This window comes from Ambystoma mexicanum, chromosome 5p, assembly GCF_040938575.1.
Source record: "Ambystoma mexicanum isolate Mex_15411 chromosome 5p, UKY_AmexF1_1, whole genome shotgun sequence".
NCBI lineage: Eukaryota > Metazoa > Chordata > Amphibia > Caudata > Ambystomatidae > Ambystoma > Ambystoma mexicanum.
This window is the reverse complement of record NC_090930.1, coordinates 1,172,847,396-1,172,864,944: the sequence shown is the minus strand read 5'-3', so window position 1 is coordinate 1,172,864,944 and position 17,549 is coordinate 1,172,847,396.

Genomic DNA, 17,549 nt, shown 5'->3' with positions numbered 1-17,549 from the left:
GAATACAACTATTCACAATGACACACACACTTATAACATACACACTTACAACACTCACACTAACAACACAAACTTATAAAATATGCCCTTACACCACCTGCTCTCACGACATGCATTCTTTTGACACACATTTTTACGACATACACACTTATGACACCTGCTCTTACAACACACAACAATAATGGCACACACACTTATGACACTCACACTTACACCACACCCTGTTACAACACATGCAACACATGCGCTTAAAACATACAACCTTATGACACACACACGCCACACTTATACTTGCGCCTCCTGCTCTTACACCACATGCTCATACGACATATGCACTTACAACACATGCTTTTACAGCACACTTACTTACAGCACACATTCTTACAACACATACTGTTACAACACATGTAATTTTGGCACACACAGTTATGACACATGCTCTCACACAACATATGTACTTACAACACATGATTTTAAAATATATGCTCTAATGATAAAAGCTCTAACATGCTTTCATGACACACACACACACTTACGGAAAATGCTCTTACAACACACACAATTGTAACAGAGTCTCAAAATCAATGCAAATCTTCGATACAAACTGTACACATACAAGTAGTAGATGTGCATTTCATATATATGTACACTAATATTTGAACAAAAACTTGCATCAAAGTCAGTATTGATATTGAAATTATCTTGCACATGCTTAATGAACTTATATGAGATGTACACTGCATACATGTATGAGCTGTAAAACGTGTGCATGCCTCTTAAGCATATACAGACTCACTTCAAACTGAAACCTTACATTTATATGTGTTTTTGTACTTATATGAAATACACATATGCCAGAGATGTACACACCAAGCATTCACATGCCTTATACCACACATGTGTATGGAACACACTCTTACAAAACATTCACTTACCAGACATACCCAGTCACCTCTGTATAGAAGTGCTAAAAGCCATGCGCTAAATGAATTGACATATTGTGCATGAACTGGACATGTATGTGCACGAAATATACATTAAGTGCATGCACACTATTAAGGTATAAAAACTCACACATCAAAGTCAGGTGAATTGGATGTGAATTTACATAGTGTACAAAATACATATATGAGATGTACAAAATGTAAACTCTATTGCGTATACTCCATATTCTCATACACTGATACACTCATATGGCAAACACTCATACTGCATACACTTATACCACATGCACTCATACTCTTAATGGGGGACAAACTATAAAATTAGATATGATAAACCTTCAAGTATTAGGCAGGTATGTCAATACATAGATACAGTGAGTGTTAAGGTTGAATTTGTGGAGATATGGAGTGAGTGTTTATAGTTTGAGGTTCATGGTAGAATTTGTAGTGATACACAAGGTTTGTTTATCTGTAACTTTGTTATCCCCACTATTTGTATAATTTATATTTTGTTACAATCTTTTTTTTATTTATTTTTTATATATATGAATGTAAGGTATAGAATATTGTTATGAGGAACTGAAGGGAGTGGCAGGTTTGGGTAGGGTGGATGGGGAGAAGACAAGAGTAGCTTCCTCTATGGCATGTAAGTGAAGTTTAAGCAGATATTTGAAGAGATCCATGGTCAGGATGGCTTTGATTGTTATTGGCAACCGGTCCAAAGAGTGAAAGCAAGAGGAGGCATGTGGGGCATGGGGCAGTGAGTTTGAGTTCAGAAAAGGAGACCAATGTTGGGTGCTAGTGTAGATGAAAAGACCTGTCATGTAGATATGAGCCTAAAAACTTTATACCTGGGTTTAATCAATGCTTGTGTCAGAGCTGTGGGGATGGAAATGTGGAACCCCCACTGCTCCCAAGCAATAACCCTCTCTGTAGAAAAGGCCCCATGCCCACTGTCACTCTGTCTCTTATTCTCTCACTCTCTTACCTGCACAGAGAGAATACAAACATTGCAATCTCATTGCTCTCTACATATTAATCAGAAACAATTGCTTGAGTATTACAAAACTCACCATCATTGACGTCATAACATACTATCAGTTTTCAATTCCTACGGGGAACGGGAATAGGTTAGGGGGTTTGTCTACATACAGATTCCATAAGGGTCAAACAGTTAATTGGGTTACAACCATCTGATGGCTCCACCTGGAATCAGCCCTATATTGATAAAGACTAAACTGCGTCATCTTCACAGTAATGGGTTGGTTGGCATACCACGTGATGGGTGGCCGAACTCTAAGGGTTTTGATATGTTGGCACATTACTAGACAATCTTAAACACTGGACAGGTCATCAGGATATGAGCCAGCCAGAGAGTAAGAGAAGAGAGGCCCATGGAGCATTCTTCCTTCAATTAATAATTACCATCCTTCATTCTCAGGCCATGAGACCGCGCAATCCATTTGTACTTGCCATGTGTGGTGCCTCATCTCTATGTGTGCATTTAGGGAGTACGACAGGTGCCCTATCTGTGTTTGCTTCTATTGAATGGCCAGTGTTCTCAAATTATGGGTCACGTGCAAAGGGACTATGTTTCGGATAGATTTACCTCCTATATATTAAGGTTGTAGCTAATATTAATATGTGTGCCACGTTTTCTGTTATCAGTGGAGATACTCTTGGGTTATTCTTCATAGAACATTTTGGCTTACTGTTGTACTGCACCTGGCTAACAAAGGCTTTAATTTATCTGGGAGTGTACTGCTTGAATTTTAGGGATTGCTATCTAATGCCTTCATTCAACTTTACCATTCCCCACTTATTTTCCTTTAACCTTGGTGATAGATGGCAGCTTCTGTCTGAGCTCTTCACAGATATGCTTTTTTGTGGATTCCGCCTTTTGAATTTTCCAGAGGCTTTTAGGCCTGTGTTCATTCAGAGACGTGCTGTGACTTCAATTTTTAAGAAGATGGCTGCCTAACTACCTTCCTATTTCTATGTCAGTGAGCTAAATCTGTGTGCCGTTTATGTTGCATTTACCTTATACACTGGTCATGTTAGTGTTCTTCATGTCTGTGGATGCTATGTTAATTTTCTTCATGTCTAAATGCATATTTTATCTATTATGTGCGTATTTCATGTGGAGTGCATGTTTGCTTTGCGTCTAATGTGAGTTCTTTTTCTGTTAAAATGTTAGTTTGAATATTTCTGCCATCTTTATTTCACATTGTCCCCAAGCCCTGCTGTACCTGTGGGAGATGAGGGGGGAACAGTTGCCTCAGTGAGTAATGTCTCTCTCCTTTATGGTATTGATACAGCGGAGGAACAGAAGCTATGGATGACAAATTCATCTGCCTCCCTATAAAACATATCAATATTTCTTTATGCCCAGTGAGTCTGATCAAGCAGATGTTCTATCTACAAATGGTAAGCAATTACACATCTTCTGCTCTTCTACAGTTCTGACACACAAAAGATCAACGCTAGCCAGAGAGGTAAATGATAGGATGATATTTATTTATTTCATAATTTTGCCTCTGCTGGGCCAACATATCTTATTGAACATCTGGCTGGGCTGAAATATCTTACTGTACACCAGCACCCTACAGTAACTGTAAGTTGATTTGTCTGGTGCTTTATAAAACTATGAACAAAATAAATAATACAAATAAAAAATAATGCACACGCATATCTTGAAACTAGTTCTATGTGATTTGGCCAAAAAGATTTTATTGCAGTAGAGTTTGTCGACTTGTTTTTTAAATGTTGATTTTGCTACAAATATATATGGGGGAGATCCCTGCAGTCCCCCCTTAAAACCCCTACAATAATTATTAGTCTAAGCCATCCCCACATATATTTGCAGCAAAATCCGATGAAAGAAATTTGACAAAATCTACTTTGATTGAATCTGCTGTGACTAAAACTCCTTTTACCTTTGAAACATATATACACATCACTTCTGATTGCGGCCCAGAAATGGGTGCAGAGCAGCTTTACAGAATGCTCATCTGGTTGGCTACACAGTTTCTTTGAACAGCTTGTGAATGTTTCTCAAAACACTGAAATATCCTAACAGAGTAGTGGTCTAGCGTGTTACATTTTAATGATATAAAGCAAGTCTTGAGCCATGATCATGCTGAGGTTTTCTGTGCTTTGTAGGGACGTGTGAAGCAGGCCGGATTGTGAGGGACACCAGGGTTATTTCGATGGTCATTTTAATAACCAAGATCCTAGTGACAAGATCATGCAGTGTTTTAGGAAGTTTGTTCAATGAAATGCTCAATGAAGTGCAAATCGTGAGGGTCACCAGGGTTGGTTTGGCAGTCAGTTCAACGCCAAAGTTGCTGTTGACTGGATGTACAATTTTAGTGAGGCATTTTGATGTAGCGTTCAATGGTTTTGGTTCTTTGAAAATACCAGTGTTGGTTGTACTGTCTATGTAGATAGATAAAGTACTTGCTAGTGGTTCATAAAGTGGTTTGAACTCGGCTGATGCAGCAATAATCTTCGAGTTTGAGAAGATGCAACAGTGCACTCATCTCTAACTGTGCCATGGTGAACTAGTTTGAAATACAGCGGCTCAAAAATTATTTGAGTGCCAAATGCAGGGTTGTGGGTTGAATGGGGTCAAATATCAATGGCTCAAAGGTGAAAACACAAGGGTCTTGGCTGTTTTGACTATTTTGGCTCTCATGTGCTGTGAGTCCCAATCCAGGGTGTCAGCGATCAGCACCAGGTTCGATATGATAGGCGGGTTGATGACAAAATTGCTGGTGACTGGATGAGGTGTTCTAGGTGGTCAGTTCAATAAGGCTCTTGATGATGTGCAGATTGAGAGGGCCACCAGGGTCAGTCAGTAGCCTGTTCAACTGCAAAGATGCTAGCGACCAGATGTGCAGGTCGGGTCGGGCATTGTTATGCAGCATTTGATGGTCACAATTCGATGAGGATAGCAGTGTGAGTTTGACTGACTGGCAATGAAGATGCTAGTGCTTCAAAAACTGGTTCAAAAGCAGTAGATGCAGTAATGATTTTAAAGTTTGAGTTGAGGCAATGACATGCTCAACTGGTCTGGTGTGACTGTGAATTGGTTCAAGCATGCAGTACAGCGTCTTGAATATCAGACTAGTGCCAAAGGCAAAACTGGAGTGTCTTAGTGCTTAAACAGGCTCTAATTATGGTTGTCTTGTCTCTCAGGTGCTGTGAGTCCCACTCCAGGGCCTCAAGAATAAGATTAGTCCTTGTTCTCAGGCTCCCAACACAGAGGAGGGTCGCACACACATGTAGGGCTACTTCAGCTCAGTGATGACCAGGCCACCAGTGTGGCTGGCACTGAGGCAGGTCTTGCTCCAGCAGCAGGTCACCCCCAATGTGCCCCACAATGGTTAGGGAGCAGAGCTTGCCTTTGCCTTGGGCAGTAAGTCTTCACCTCTCGGGAGGAGGATTTGGGTAATCATCTTTCCTAACAGTGGTCCAACTAATTCATATTTAAGTGTTTGTCCAAAAGATAACTGTGATGCTGGAAATGCATCAAAGGGAAAGGGCCTCCGTATCCTTGTCCTTTACTGCTTTTTATTGTGTGTTCTGTCTTGTTTTCCACGCAGGAGTTCGGTGCATCTCTCTTTTGGTTTGGTGAACGGACCCGTGAAATACCCTTATGGCACCCATGGGTGGGGGTACAACCCTGTGCCCCTAGTGTATGTTTTTGGGCACCTGGGGGTGGCCTGCAGAGCAGGTTATGGGCTGGTGGCAGCTCCATGCTGAATTTGACAGGTGCGCGTAGTATCCTCCATTTTGGGATACCCCGGCCCTGCCATTGGGATCAGTTGATTCCTAATGGAAAACAAGATGGCCCCGGTGGCCTCTTGCTTTCTATTACCCATTACCTTGTTTTCCAAAAGTCCAGGGAAGCCCTGACTCTGTCCCTTCCCCCTGACAGGCTGTTGGGTGGAAATGCCATATATGGTGTTGTTGTGAAGGCCCGGCCAGACTAGCTGGAGCCTTCCCGTGATGTATGTTGTGGGTACCTCCTGTGGGTGGGACCTGGGTGAATAGAGTGTGCGACGAATATGCATTCTGTGTTGTGGGTGTCTAGTATCTGGTGGTTGACACAATGACTGAGACAACCCTGCCCGAAACCGGTGTGAATGCAGCTTGGAGTGTTGAATGGCTCGGTACTTGTCCTAATACACATAACTTGTTGTGAGTGTCTTGAGAGAAGTGAATGGCCTGAATACCTCATGTGCCTGATTGGCTGCCTGCCTACATGAATGCCCATAGTCGTGATTGGATGCTTGAGTGTGCCCAGCGGAATGAATGGGAGATCAACAGTATATCTGGGGACCTCTCACTGCTAGAAATCGTGTTCAGAAGCTGAAGTCCACTACGACGAGTAACTGGAGTAACTGACACTTGACCTTGAAGCCCTACTGGATGAGAAGAATTGCTGTTGCTCTCCTTCACAGTCTGAAAGCTGTTGTGCCTCCAAGGACTGACCCAGAGAGGACCTGGTAAGGTGCCCTCTTCCCGAGCTACAAGGGACCATCGTGCACAGCTGATCTTTGCCAACGCTCCCTGGTAGACAGACCTTCGACAGGCTGCCGACCCGATACGGGGACTGCTACAGAACTCCAAGGAGAAGCACCCGGACTGTTGTCCGCCACTGTCGACGACCGCCATCGCCGACCGGAGCCGCCGGGCTCCCGTTTTGCCTAAGAACTTCAATTGATCATTGGACGCTCTCGCCTGCATCGTCATCCGCTTGTCTCCGGCTGGAGAAGGCCCGACCGGCGACGCGCCGAGGAGCATCCACCGGTGGGTTTCCCGCCACCTAAAGACCACAGAGACGTCGACGACTCGATGCCCTTGCTGGGCCACAGTTCTTCATCATCTCTTTGCAGTCCAGAACTATCGTCACCAAGGTGCCCCACACGCCTCTTCCTTGCAGGACGCCAACGCTCTGTCGTTGGTGAGCACCGCTAGGAACGAAGCTGCCACTTCCCTGCCGTAGTTTACCCTGTTCACCGTCGGACTTTCGACGACCCGTGACTCCTGCCTTTAAGGGAGGGCACTCAAGAAGGTCCGTCGATTCCGCGACACCGAATGCCACGTTCCCCGACACCTCTCGACGATCCGTGGCTCCCGCCTGAAAGGGAGGCACTCAAGAAGGATCGGTCGACGCATCGTCGGAGTACTGTACTCCACCAGGTACATTGGGGGGGTAAAACCTTAATAGGAAGAAGTGAGACTATTGAACATATGGACTGGGCTTGTGCGATATATCTTATTTTACAGGTTGCCCAGATGGGGGGATCTCCACACAGAACTGTGTCTAGGTAACGGGGCCAGCATTCGGCCTATTGTTTCAACCATTTTACTTTCCTGCCTATCTCTATTGCTGGTTTCCTCGTTATTAATCTGTGTGACATTTTAACCGTACAGTTGAGCACTTTAATGAGATTGGACAACATTAGTGGTACCACTTTAGAATTGTATATATTTATCATTATTGACTTCCGAGTAAAAGGTGCGTTGTTGTGATCGTATACATACCTTTGAATATTAATTATATAAAGACTGTGTTTTCAGTAATATAGTGTGTGGACATTCCTTTGTGGGGGTTCGGGGACTACACTGTAGTTAAGAACCAGCCCGCATCACCTCCTGAGAAGCTAGGCCTTGATTGCTCGTCCATTGCTACCTTATAGAGAATCTTGGCTGGGGTCTTCTGTGCCTCTCCTCTACCATATAGAGAGCGGAAGTACAGACACCCCCTACCAGTCTTTACACTGGTGGCAGCGGTGGGATGCTTATGGTTTTAAGAATCAGTGTATAACCGTGCCACTTACAAAATATCCACACTTTATTAGATTAAGATTTGGGTGTGTGCAAAATAACTGCATTACAAGCAATGGAGTCTATTGCGAATAGTAAATTGACTTGGATGAGCTTAGAGGCTCTCCAGAGTGTTTGTGAAGCCAGGGAGTTAGACTTTGTGGATAAGTCTAGGGCTGAGCTGATAGCTGCCCTGGTGGACTACCAGACCGATGGTGAAACTCTTGATGAAGGGGGGAATGCAACCAATGAGGACTCCGCCCCTGGGGTTGCTACTGAATCTATTTCTGGGAATGCCACCATTCCTGCGCCTCTATTTCGAACCCCAGCAATACCTTGGAGCTTGAGTTATTAAGGATGAATATCGCAAGTTGGAAATAGATGCTGAGCTTAAGAAAGAGGAGTTGGCTCAACAAGTGGAACTCAAGAATAGGGATCTTGAACTCAAAGACAAGTACACTGAATGTCAGATGATCCAGCTAGAGAAAGCTCGAGTGGAGACTTCAGCGAAACCCAGTGAGAGTGTCAGGTCCCCAGCAACTAAATTTCTGAAGGATTTGGTTGGTGTGTTTTCGGAGGGTTCTGATATCCTCCAATGGATTGAAGCGTTTGAAATGGCTTGTGCAATTCATGATGTTGACAAAAGAGATTGGGCTAAGTGTTTGCTAGGCAGAGTGCCTCAAACTGGATATGACTGTATTCTGAAGCTAAGTGTGGAAGAAAGGGGTCCGTATGACTGTATGAAATCTGCTTTGATTGCCAAGTGTGGCAAGACGCCTACCCAATACCTTAAAAGGTTCAGGGATATTAAGAAAAGAGAGAATGTGTCTTGGGTCGACTGGGTGAGTGCTGCGCACATGAATATGATGGGGTGGATTGATGTTTACAAGGTGAAAACTTTTGTTTAATTGTCCCACCTGTTGTTTTTTGAGCATTTTTCTGAAGCCTGTTCACCGGAGCTGCGTCAGTATGTTGCTGACCAGAACATTTTGGATCCCTTTAAGCTGGCTAGGTTGGCTGACAAGTGGGTCTCCCACCGGGTGTCCCCTAAGGACTCCAGTGGGAAGGATAAGGACAAAGAAAAGGGGAGCTCTCAGAAAGCTGAGGTGTCCCAAAAGCAGTCACAGTCAAATAAACCTAAACCATCCTCTCCTAAAACCCAAAAATCTAGTGGGGATAAGTCATCTGTGGGTGGGAATAAGAGTAGTGGTCCACCTGCTGCAAAGGAGGATCCCGATGGTTCCAGTACCGTACCCCGCACTCCCGGCACTTTTTGGGACTGTGGGGCTCTGGATCACAAAAGGGGGGACTCCAGGTGTAAAGGTAAGGCACTCAGAGTACAGGCTGTCAGCCTGACCTACCCTTACCCCATGTGTGAGGTGGAGGCCACCGCCCTCCCCTCCTCTACTGGGATCACCTTTGGTGCTCCCGTAGAGATTTCCTTGGTGTCCCTTGGGGCCTGGGACCAGTATGCGGAAGTACTGGGGACTATCTCACAGAACACCCGTAGATTTTTAAGAAGTGTCCTCCTGAATGGCCAGCCTTCTGCTGGTTTGAGAGACACTGGGGCAAGCATAACAGTAGTGGACAGGACCCTTCTCAAGCCAGAGGACTATGTAGATGCTCCTCTGAGAACCACCAGGTTAGCTGGTGGGCCTCCCAAATTATCGCCTGTAGCCCGAGTCACACTCGTAATTGGAGACAAGACAGCAAAGCTTCCTGTCCTGGTTCAGGACAATGTCCCTGCTAACATTCTGTTAGGTAACAATCTAGTAGAGATGGGATTGATCGCGGATGGTCTTCCCATGACTGCTGCTGCGGTCACTAGGTCACAGGTGACACAGGTCTGGCTATGAGTCAGGTACCCGAGCCGAAGGCGCAGCCTAAGGCAAGACGAAGGAAGAGCAAGAAGGCCACCTCTGAGGAGGCAGCTCCTTCTCTTCCTGCTGTTCCTACAGCACCCATTGGGATCCATGCTCTGGACGGGCTGGGTCCAGTGGTAAACCCTGTCTCAACTCCTGTGGGAGAAGAACCAGAAGACTCTCCTGTGGGAGAGGTTCTCAACCCGGAGGATCATCCCGATCTTCAATGCTTGTTAGCTGAAGGGGGACCCTCCCGGGCAGACAACTGTAAAGGACAGAGAGAGTGTCCCTCTCTCGAGGGTCTGAGGAAACAGGCCCTGTCCCAGGCACACGGAGAAGTGCCTAGGACATTCCCGATTTATTGGGAGGGTGAGCTCCTTGTTAGTGAGCCCACAAAGCCTGAACCTGTTGCCCTCAAGAGGTTGGTGGTACTCCAGGTTTACCGGCCACTGTCAGTCGACCGCCGTCGCCGACCGGAGCCGCCGTGCTTTCGTTTTGCCTAAGAACTTCAATTGATCATCGGAAGCGCTCGCCTGCATCGTCATCCGCTTGTCTCCCGCTGGAGAAGGCCCGACCGTCGGCGCGCCGAGGAGCGTCCACCAGTGGGTTTCCCGTCACCTAAAGACCACAGAGACGCCGACGACTCGACGCCCTTGCTGGGCCACAGTTCTTCATCATCTCTTTGCGGTCCAGAACTATCGTCACCGAGGTGCCCCGCACGCCTCTTCCTTGTAGGACGCCAACGCTCTGTCGTCGACGAGCACCGCTAGGAACGAAACTGCTACTTCCCTGCCGTAGTTCACCCTGTTCACCGTTGGACATTCGACAACCCGTGACTCCTGCCTTAAAGGGAGGGCACTCAAGAAGGGCCATCGATTCCCCGACACCGAACGCCACGTTCCCCGACACCTCTCGACGATCCGTGGCTTCCGCCTGAAAGGGAGGCACTCAAGAAAGATCGGTCGATGCATCGTCGGAGAACTGTACTCCACCAGGTTCATTGGGGGGGTAAAACCTTAATAGGAAGAAGTGATACTATTGAACGTATGGACTGAGCTTGTGCGATATATCTTATTTTACAGGTTGCCCAGGTAGGGGGATCTCCACACAGAACTGTGTCTAGGTAACGGGGCCAGCATTCTGCATATTGTTTCAACCATCTTACGTTCCTGCCTATCTTATTGCTGGTTTCCTCGTTATTAATCTGTGTGACATTTTAACCGTACAGTTGATGCACTTTAATGAGATTGGATAACATTGGTAGTACCACTTTAGAATTGTATATATTTATCATTATTGACTTCCGAGTACAAAGTGCGTTATTGTGATCGTGTACATACCTTTGAATATTAATTATATAAAGACTGTGTTTTCAGTAATATGTGTGGACATTCCTTTGTGGGGGTTCGGGGACTACACTGTACTTAAGAACCAGCCCGCATCACCTCCTGAGAAGCTAGGCCTTGATTGCTCGTCCATTGCTACCTTATAGAGAATCTTGGCTGGGGTCCTCTGTGCCTCTCCTCTACCATATAGAGAGCGGAAGTACAGACACCCCCTACCAGTCTTTACAATAACCAGAGAAGGAGTGGTATATTTCCTTCATTATGTGGCAAAACCCCTGTGGTCCCACAACCTCTACCATGACCCCCTGCCTTGGGAGCCCAACCTATCCCCTCCATCAACATAGAACATCTTGGATGCACCATGGACACAGACCTTTCCCTCTCCAAGCACACTATTAAAATGTATCCTTCCGTACCTCACTTCCGTCAAAATGTTTCCCCTATAATGGCCATTTTCATCTCACACCTGGACTACGCAAACTCTCTCAATCTCAGCATGTCAGCATGCCAGCTAAGGAAACCTTTTACATTGCTTAAACGTGGCAGCCAGACTGCTCCTAGACTGCTCCTCATACTCTTCCCCAGAGAACACATAAACCCGCACTCAGAATCCTGCACTGGCTCCCAGTTAGCATAAGAGCAACCTTCAAAGACATGTGCATCACACACCAAACTCTCCATAACTCGGGACCTGAGTTAATTCATAAAATAATCATCCACTACCAGCTCCCCAGAAACCTCTGATCAGGCTCAGCTCTGCTCCTGGATATCCCACCGCACAGCTCAACTAGAATTGGTGGCTGGGCTTTCTCTATCCTAGCACCCACCACCTGAATCACTCTTCCTCTACACATCCACTGCACCATAAACTATTGCTCCTCCCAGAAACCCCGCAAAACTTGGCTTTTTACTGCCCTATCCTGAAAACCCCATTCACCTAAACTATATGAACTGTTTCCTGAGGCGGGCCGACTGCGTTTGTGGTGCCTCCCACCTTTTTATTGTTGCTCTCAACACCTGATGCTGCAGACTATGTTCGCAGTGGCCTGGACCACACACACCCTCATACACCTATCATGACCCTGTCTTTCCTCAAAAGGCCACTAGCATATTCACACCATTCTCGCATGTAATGTCACAGAATTCAGGAACAACTGCACCTGGCAAATGGACAGAAACAATAGTACTAGAAGCACAGAGGTTGACATAGAACCATTGCCTCCCCCACTGTATTTGAACATCTAACCCATGTAAAATTTGACCTCATGTGGCGAATAGTTGGAACACAGACTGTTGTTTGCTGCCAACCACTTCTTTCATAGCTGCAAGAACCGACAGAAGAAGCCAATACCTGAGCGGGCGCCCAAACATCAAAGAGCCTCCAATTGGAGGCAATGGTATGTATAATACACCACTCCACTGGCCGCAGGCACGGCTAACCACACACATGTCTATAGAGCCAGGACTATGAGAAAAATGTAGGTTGTGCTGTTCACATAAATTCTCTGCCTACCTACTCCCGACTACACCTTAATATCTATTGACAGCAGAAGGTGGCGCAGTCCTAGAATCATTTTGGGAACGCTGAACACATAGCGAGTCACCAGCACTTCCTGACTACATGGGTTGCTTTTCTACCGGAGCCTGGCCAGCCCTGCTAAGTGGCCAAATGCACACACACATAATTAGCGTGCTCCAGGACCTCCAGCACTCTGGACTTTGGTCCTCCGAGGGCATTCCCACTAGCAGCACATTGCAACTATAACAATGGTAATATTGGCTATACACACAGGACAAGTACAATACAATACAAGTAGTAAACACCCACAGTTGATTGGACTAAAGCCAACCCGCTTTAAGAGGTCCAATCCCTTTCTCTAAGACAAGTGGCCTTTGCTTCCTTACATCATATCAAAAGGGTGCTGTGCTAATGGAAGTGAAGAGGCAGACAGCAAAGAGAGATATAAAGAGAAACAAGATGGAGGAATCTTCCTCCAGCGATGCCGAGCTACCTCTGTCTACACTAACCCCTACACTAAGCCCAGCCGTTCCCTTGTCAATACCATCAAAAGTCCTTTTGATATGCAGCTACCTGTTGTGAGGCTAGTTCTTTTCGGATGGATGTGCCCTTTGATGTACATTTCCCAGGATAGCTCCCGATCTTCACATAGTTCACAAAGGATCAAAGTAGAGGCCCAGTTAATCAGTCTTCTTACCTGCAAGCTTGTAGGCCAGGCGTTCTGACCAAAATATACATAACGCTAGCAGAACCAGGCTCACAGTGCTGATGCATTTATAATAACAACTTGCTAATTCCCAGCAACCCTGTTAAAAAGTGATGATGAGGGAGGAGCATGGCATAATCAGCAGCCAGGCCGCGTCTGCAAGGTGCATCCTGACAAAGACTGGAGGCAACAATGGTGGGGCAGTTTGATGCCCCCCCATCATAACAAGATGAGGAGAGGGGGAGGGGGCAGGTGATTTCCTGTGCCTGGCCACATCTGTGAGGTGTGGCCAGGGCAACATGTGTGTGATACTGGGAGGGGGACTCTGACACCTTACCCTAAGAAGGTAAGGAGTGGAGGGAGGGGTTAGTGATTGTTCATGCCCAGGCCACGTCTGCCATTTATGGCACAGGCAAGGTGGAGATCAGTGCTGACAGCATGGCTGTCAGTGTGCTGCTCTAATGAAGAGAGGCGGTGCCGTGTTGACCGCAATGGCTGCATGGTTAATAGAGCCACGCTCTCTTGACGAGACAAAGTACCACACTGAGAGCCATGTGGCACTGGCAGCATAGCTGTCATTGTGGTGGTCCCTTTCATCACAGGAGCACTGTGCTGAGAGCCACTCAGCGCTGGCAGCATGTCTGTCAACATAACGCTCCCATAATCAGGGAGCACTGTGTTGACAGCCAGGCTGCCAGCGACCCCAGGGGAGTGTCATGCTTTCCAATTTGCCAATTTCTGGGCTTTACTGGTTTTCTGAGCCATACCAGGTTCTATAGCCCAGAAAGTTGCCAATGACGAAGTGCCATATCACTCCCCAGACTATAATAAGTATGAGCTAGACTAGCCACCATAACTTAAACTCAGGGATAGCTTAAATAATTAAAGTTTACAACTGTCACCATGGTGGTGACTCTTATATGTATGTGATTTTGAAACAGACGTGCATATCATTAATGCAACTCTGCGCTGAGGTGACTCTGTTGTCACTGCAACTGTCATGAGGACACCTTTGAACCCTGAACCAGTTCTGTGCCACTAGCATTCAGGCGCTGCAGAGCAGGATACTTGATTCAGCAGCGCACAGGTGCACACTATGCGTTTAGCATGGAGTTTGCTGAAAGAGGTCCTGGTAAGCAGACCACCCTTTCTGAACCAGTTACCAACATCATTTCATATTAGAAAAATAAAAAAGTCAGGGTTTCTACATGCTTGCTAGATGGCAATCCTTCACACGCATGCACCCGGGCACATGGGTATCCTTCAAGTGTAAAGGGGATATGCACGCACACATGGGGCACATCCACATTCACAGCGCACCAGTAAACGTTAACAACTTGCAATTTAGGACACTTCTGCAATATCAAATTACACACGTGGCAATCAAATGTGCAGTTTTCTGCTGAATCAGCAATACATTGTGGCACATGCACAGTTCATGTGAAAAAGGGCTGTTTGGTAAAGATAAGCATAGCTCTCAACTCACCAGCTTTCGGCGTGTGTCACCCGCCAAAAGCATCCAGACAACAACCCACCCACCCGCCAGCTCATCTATTTCACCCGCCTTGGAGCCATGGACAAATTTCTGCCGGGACACGTGTGCGAATGGGGGCGTGAAAAGCAAGTGAAATGCTTTTCACGCCCCCATTTCCTCCCCCTTCCCCTCCCCGGCCCTCTCCTCCAATGAGAGGATTGTGCCTGGGACCAACCCCCCCTGCAAAAGGTTAGCGACATAGAAGTAGGACTACCGTTTTATTTTTTTTACGACAGCCCTTCTTTTATGTTTATGGCCTGTCTGGGTTTTCTTTTTTTTAAATCTGGTCACCCTAGTTTTCACCCGCCTTGGTGTCAAAAAAGGTTGAGAGCTATGAGATAAGCAGACTCCACATTTTAGCCATGTGACCCAGAGCACATGATTACGAGTTTTAGTAAATGTACTCAGTGCAGAAAAGATAATTTTTAGCTTTGTGATTTCAGAGCACATTCAATGCCAGTAATGAACATTCCTGCCAATAGATTTCTCTGCACTCCATTTGTGTTTAATTATGTAGATTTAGTGGCATTCCTGAACCACCATATATCATCATTTCAAACATTATGTTGATGAAGGACTCCTGTCTGAAAATGTGATGTATGCTGCTGTTCATTTCATGTGAGAGTTCTTTCTTTTCCCTCAAGTTGATACGTTAAAATCCAAAAGCTGTGAACAGAAATGTGCACTGTAGATTCTTATTTCCTGGACAGCATCCAAATGCCTATGTTTCATTTTTATTTTAGAGTTTAGTGCAATCTCCTTTTTCTGTTGGCCGTGAGATGGTTGAGGAGTTCTATATGTTGTTTATAAGCTAGCATTGTCAAACAGAACAAAACCATTTAAAGTGGTATTGTTCTGTTACACAGAACTATGGGCAACAGGACTCCCAAATACCAAAGACAGGATACACACCCATTCAGTTTTGTAGTTGTTTGTTTAATTTTTTTTTAAGGGCATCGCTACTAAATAGCCTTTTCATGAACTTTACATCAAAATCACAATGGGATATTCATGAATTGTGCAGGGAAACACAGAAACTAAGTGCTAAAAATCGCTGCATGTCATAATTGAAGGAGTGTATTGTCTAGTCAAAGACGTGCTGTGCTAAAACTGTATCTTTTTATCTGATAAACAACATTGTTCAGTTGTGTTGATCAATTCTTTTTCTCCGAGGAAGGAATTTACAAAACCATGCTCTTGCAAAACACTGTATTTAAAACGTTGGTTTAGAGCAAATCCTTACAGCTTTAGAACAAGCTGAAAAGAATGATAGAAAAGGTGCCAGGCTTTTATTTAACAAACAGCAGGAAATGCCCACTCCAACTTCCTCTTATTACGTGCTTGTTCAAACAGACAGCCTCCGGAAGCATCATTTATGCTTTGCGTATATTCTCCCGTATTTACACTGAAACCAACACGTTAGTATTATTATTTTTTGCGCATTTATTTTATGCACAAGGTGTTGGCGAGTTGCGTGAAGTAAACGAGCAGTGACAAAGCCAACATATGGGCCTCATTACGAGGTAGGTGGTAAGGGATTACCGGCACCAGTAAGGACACCAGTGCCGGTAATCCCTTACCACCCTATTCCGATGTCCCTTAGCGGGTCCCTTCCATACCAGGCATTATGGAAGGGACCCGTTAGGGGACCCGTTAAGGGACCTCAGAGCTAATAACGGTACTGCAAATTCCGGTACCGTTATTAGCTCCATCCCCATTCCCATTGAGCCCTATGGGGGCTCGAATGGGCATGGGGAATGGATCCCAGTATGGGGATTTACCGGGTCCTTCAAGGTTGAAATGACCCAGTAAGCCCCTATTTCGGGAACCCAGACACGGAATGCGGTAAGGGGGTAGCTATGGTTATAATAGCACCATGGCTACCTCCTACCTCGTAATGGGGCCCTTTATGTGGACATGGCAAAGGCAAATTGCAGCCACATTCCTGTCAACATTCTGTGACCAACGGGAGGTAGGAGTTTTCAAGCTTAAAAATAAATGGTCATAGGGACAATGTTGACAAGTGACCCCTAACCTAGATGGCCCATTATGAGAAATGAACCAACCAAATGACTGACTTGTAAGCACTGTGAGCATCCTCAGCCTCTCATACACATTTTCCTTTCCAAACATACCACAATACATTGTTCATAGTATCAAACAAATATTCCTAGTTTAGCATTGTCCATTATTCCTGTCTTGTCATCACCCCACCCTTCAGAGCCCAATCAGTTAAATCGGTAGAAGCTAAATTTCGATGAGCAACTTCTGTCTCAAAACTTCAATCAGTCCAAAGTGATGTGAAAGATGGCAACCATCATCTTATACTTTCATGAGAGTTGAAAAGATTGTGTGAGTCCACCACTGCCACACACATAGGGAGCAGTAGTATCTGCCAGATTGGTGCATGACAAGCAAGCTAGTCAATTGGCCCCACAAGAACAGCCTTCGGAAACAGTGGGGCCAATATCCGAGGATGGGACTTAGTGCAAAGGCAAAAGCTTCCTTTGTAGGGTGATAGTTGATATCGGAGTCCCCGCCACATAATAATGATTGGATTCCATATATGAATTCTCCACGCAGGGTCCTACAATGGGGCCTTGCACTCCTTAGATAGAAGATTTGAAGCCACACACACCCAAAGCAGCACAACAACCTGTGGAGTGATTAATATGGGGGAAGGATTATTATCTCAAGAGATAATGACCCCTTGCAATGTCTAGAAGGCTATTGGCATATAGTGATAGAAGCAGTGCATGCTTTGGAGTTTTGCTGCTGAATAAAACATGTTACTTTAATAA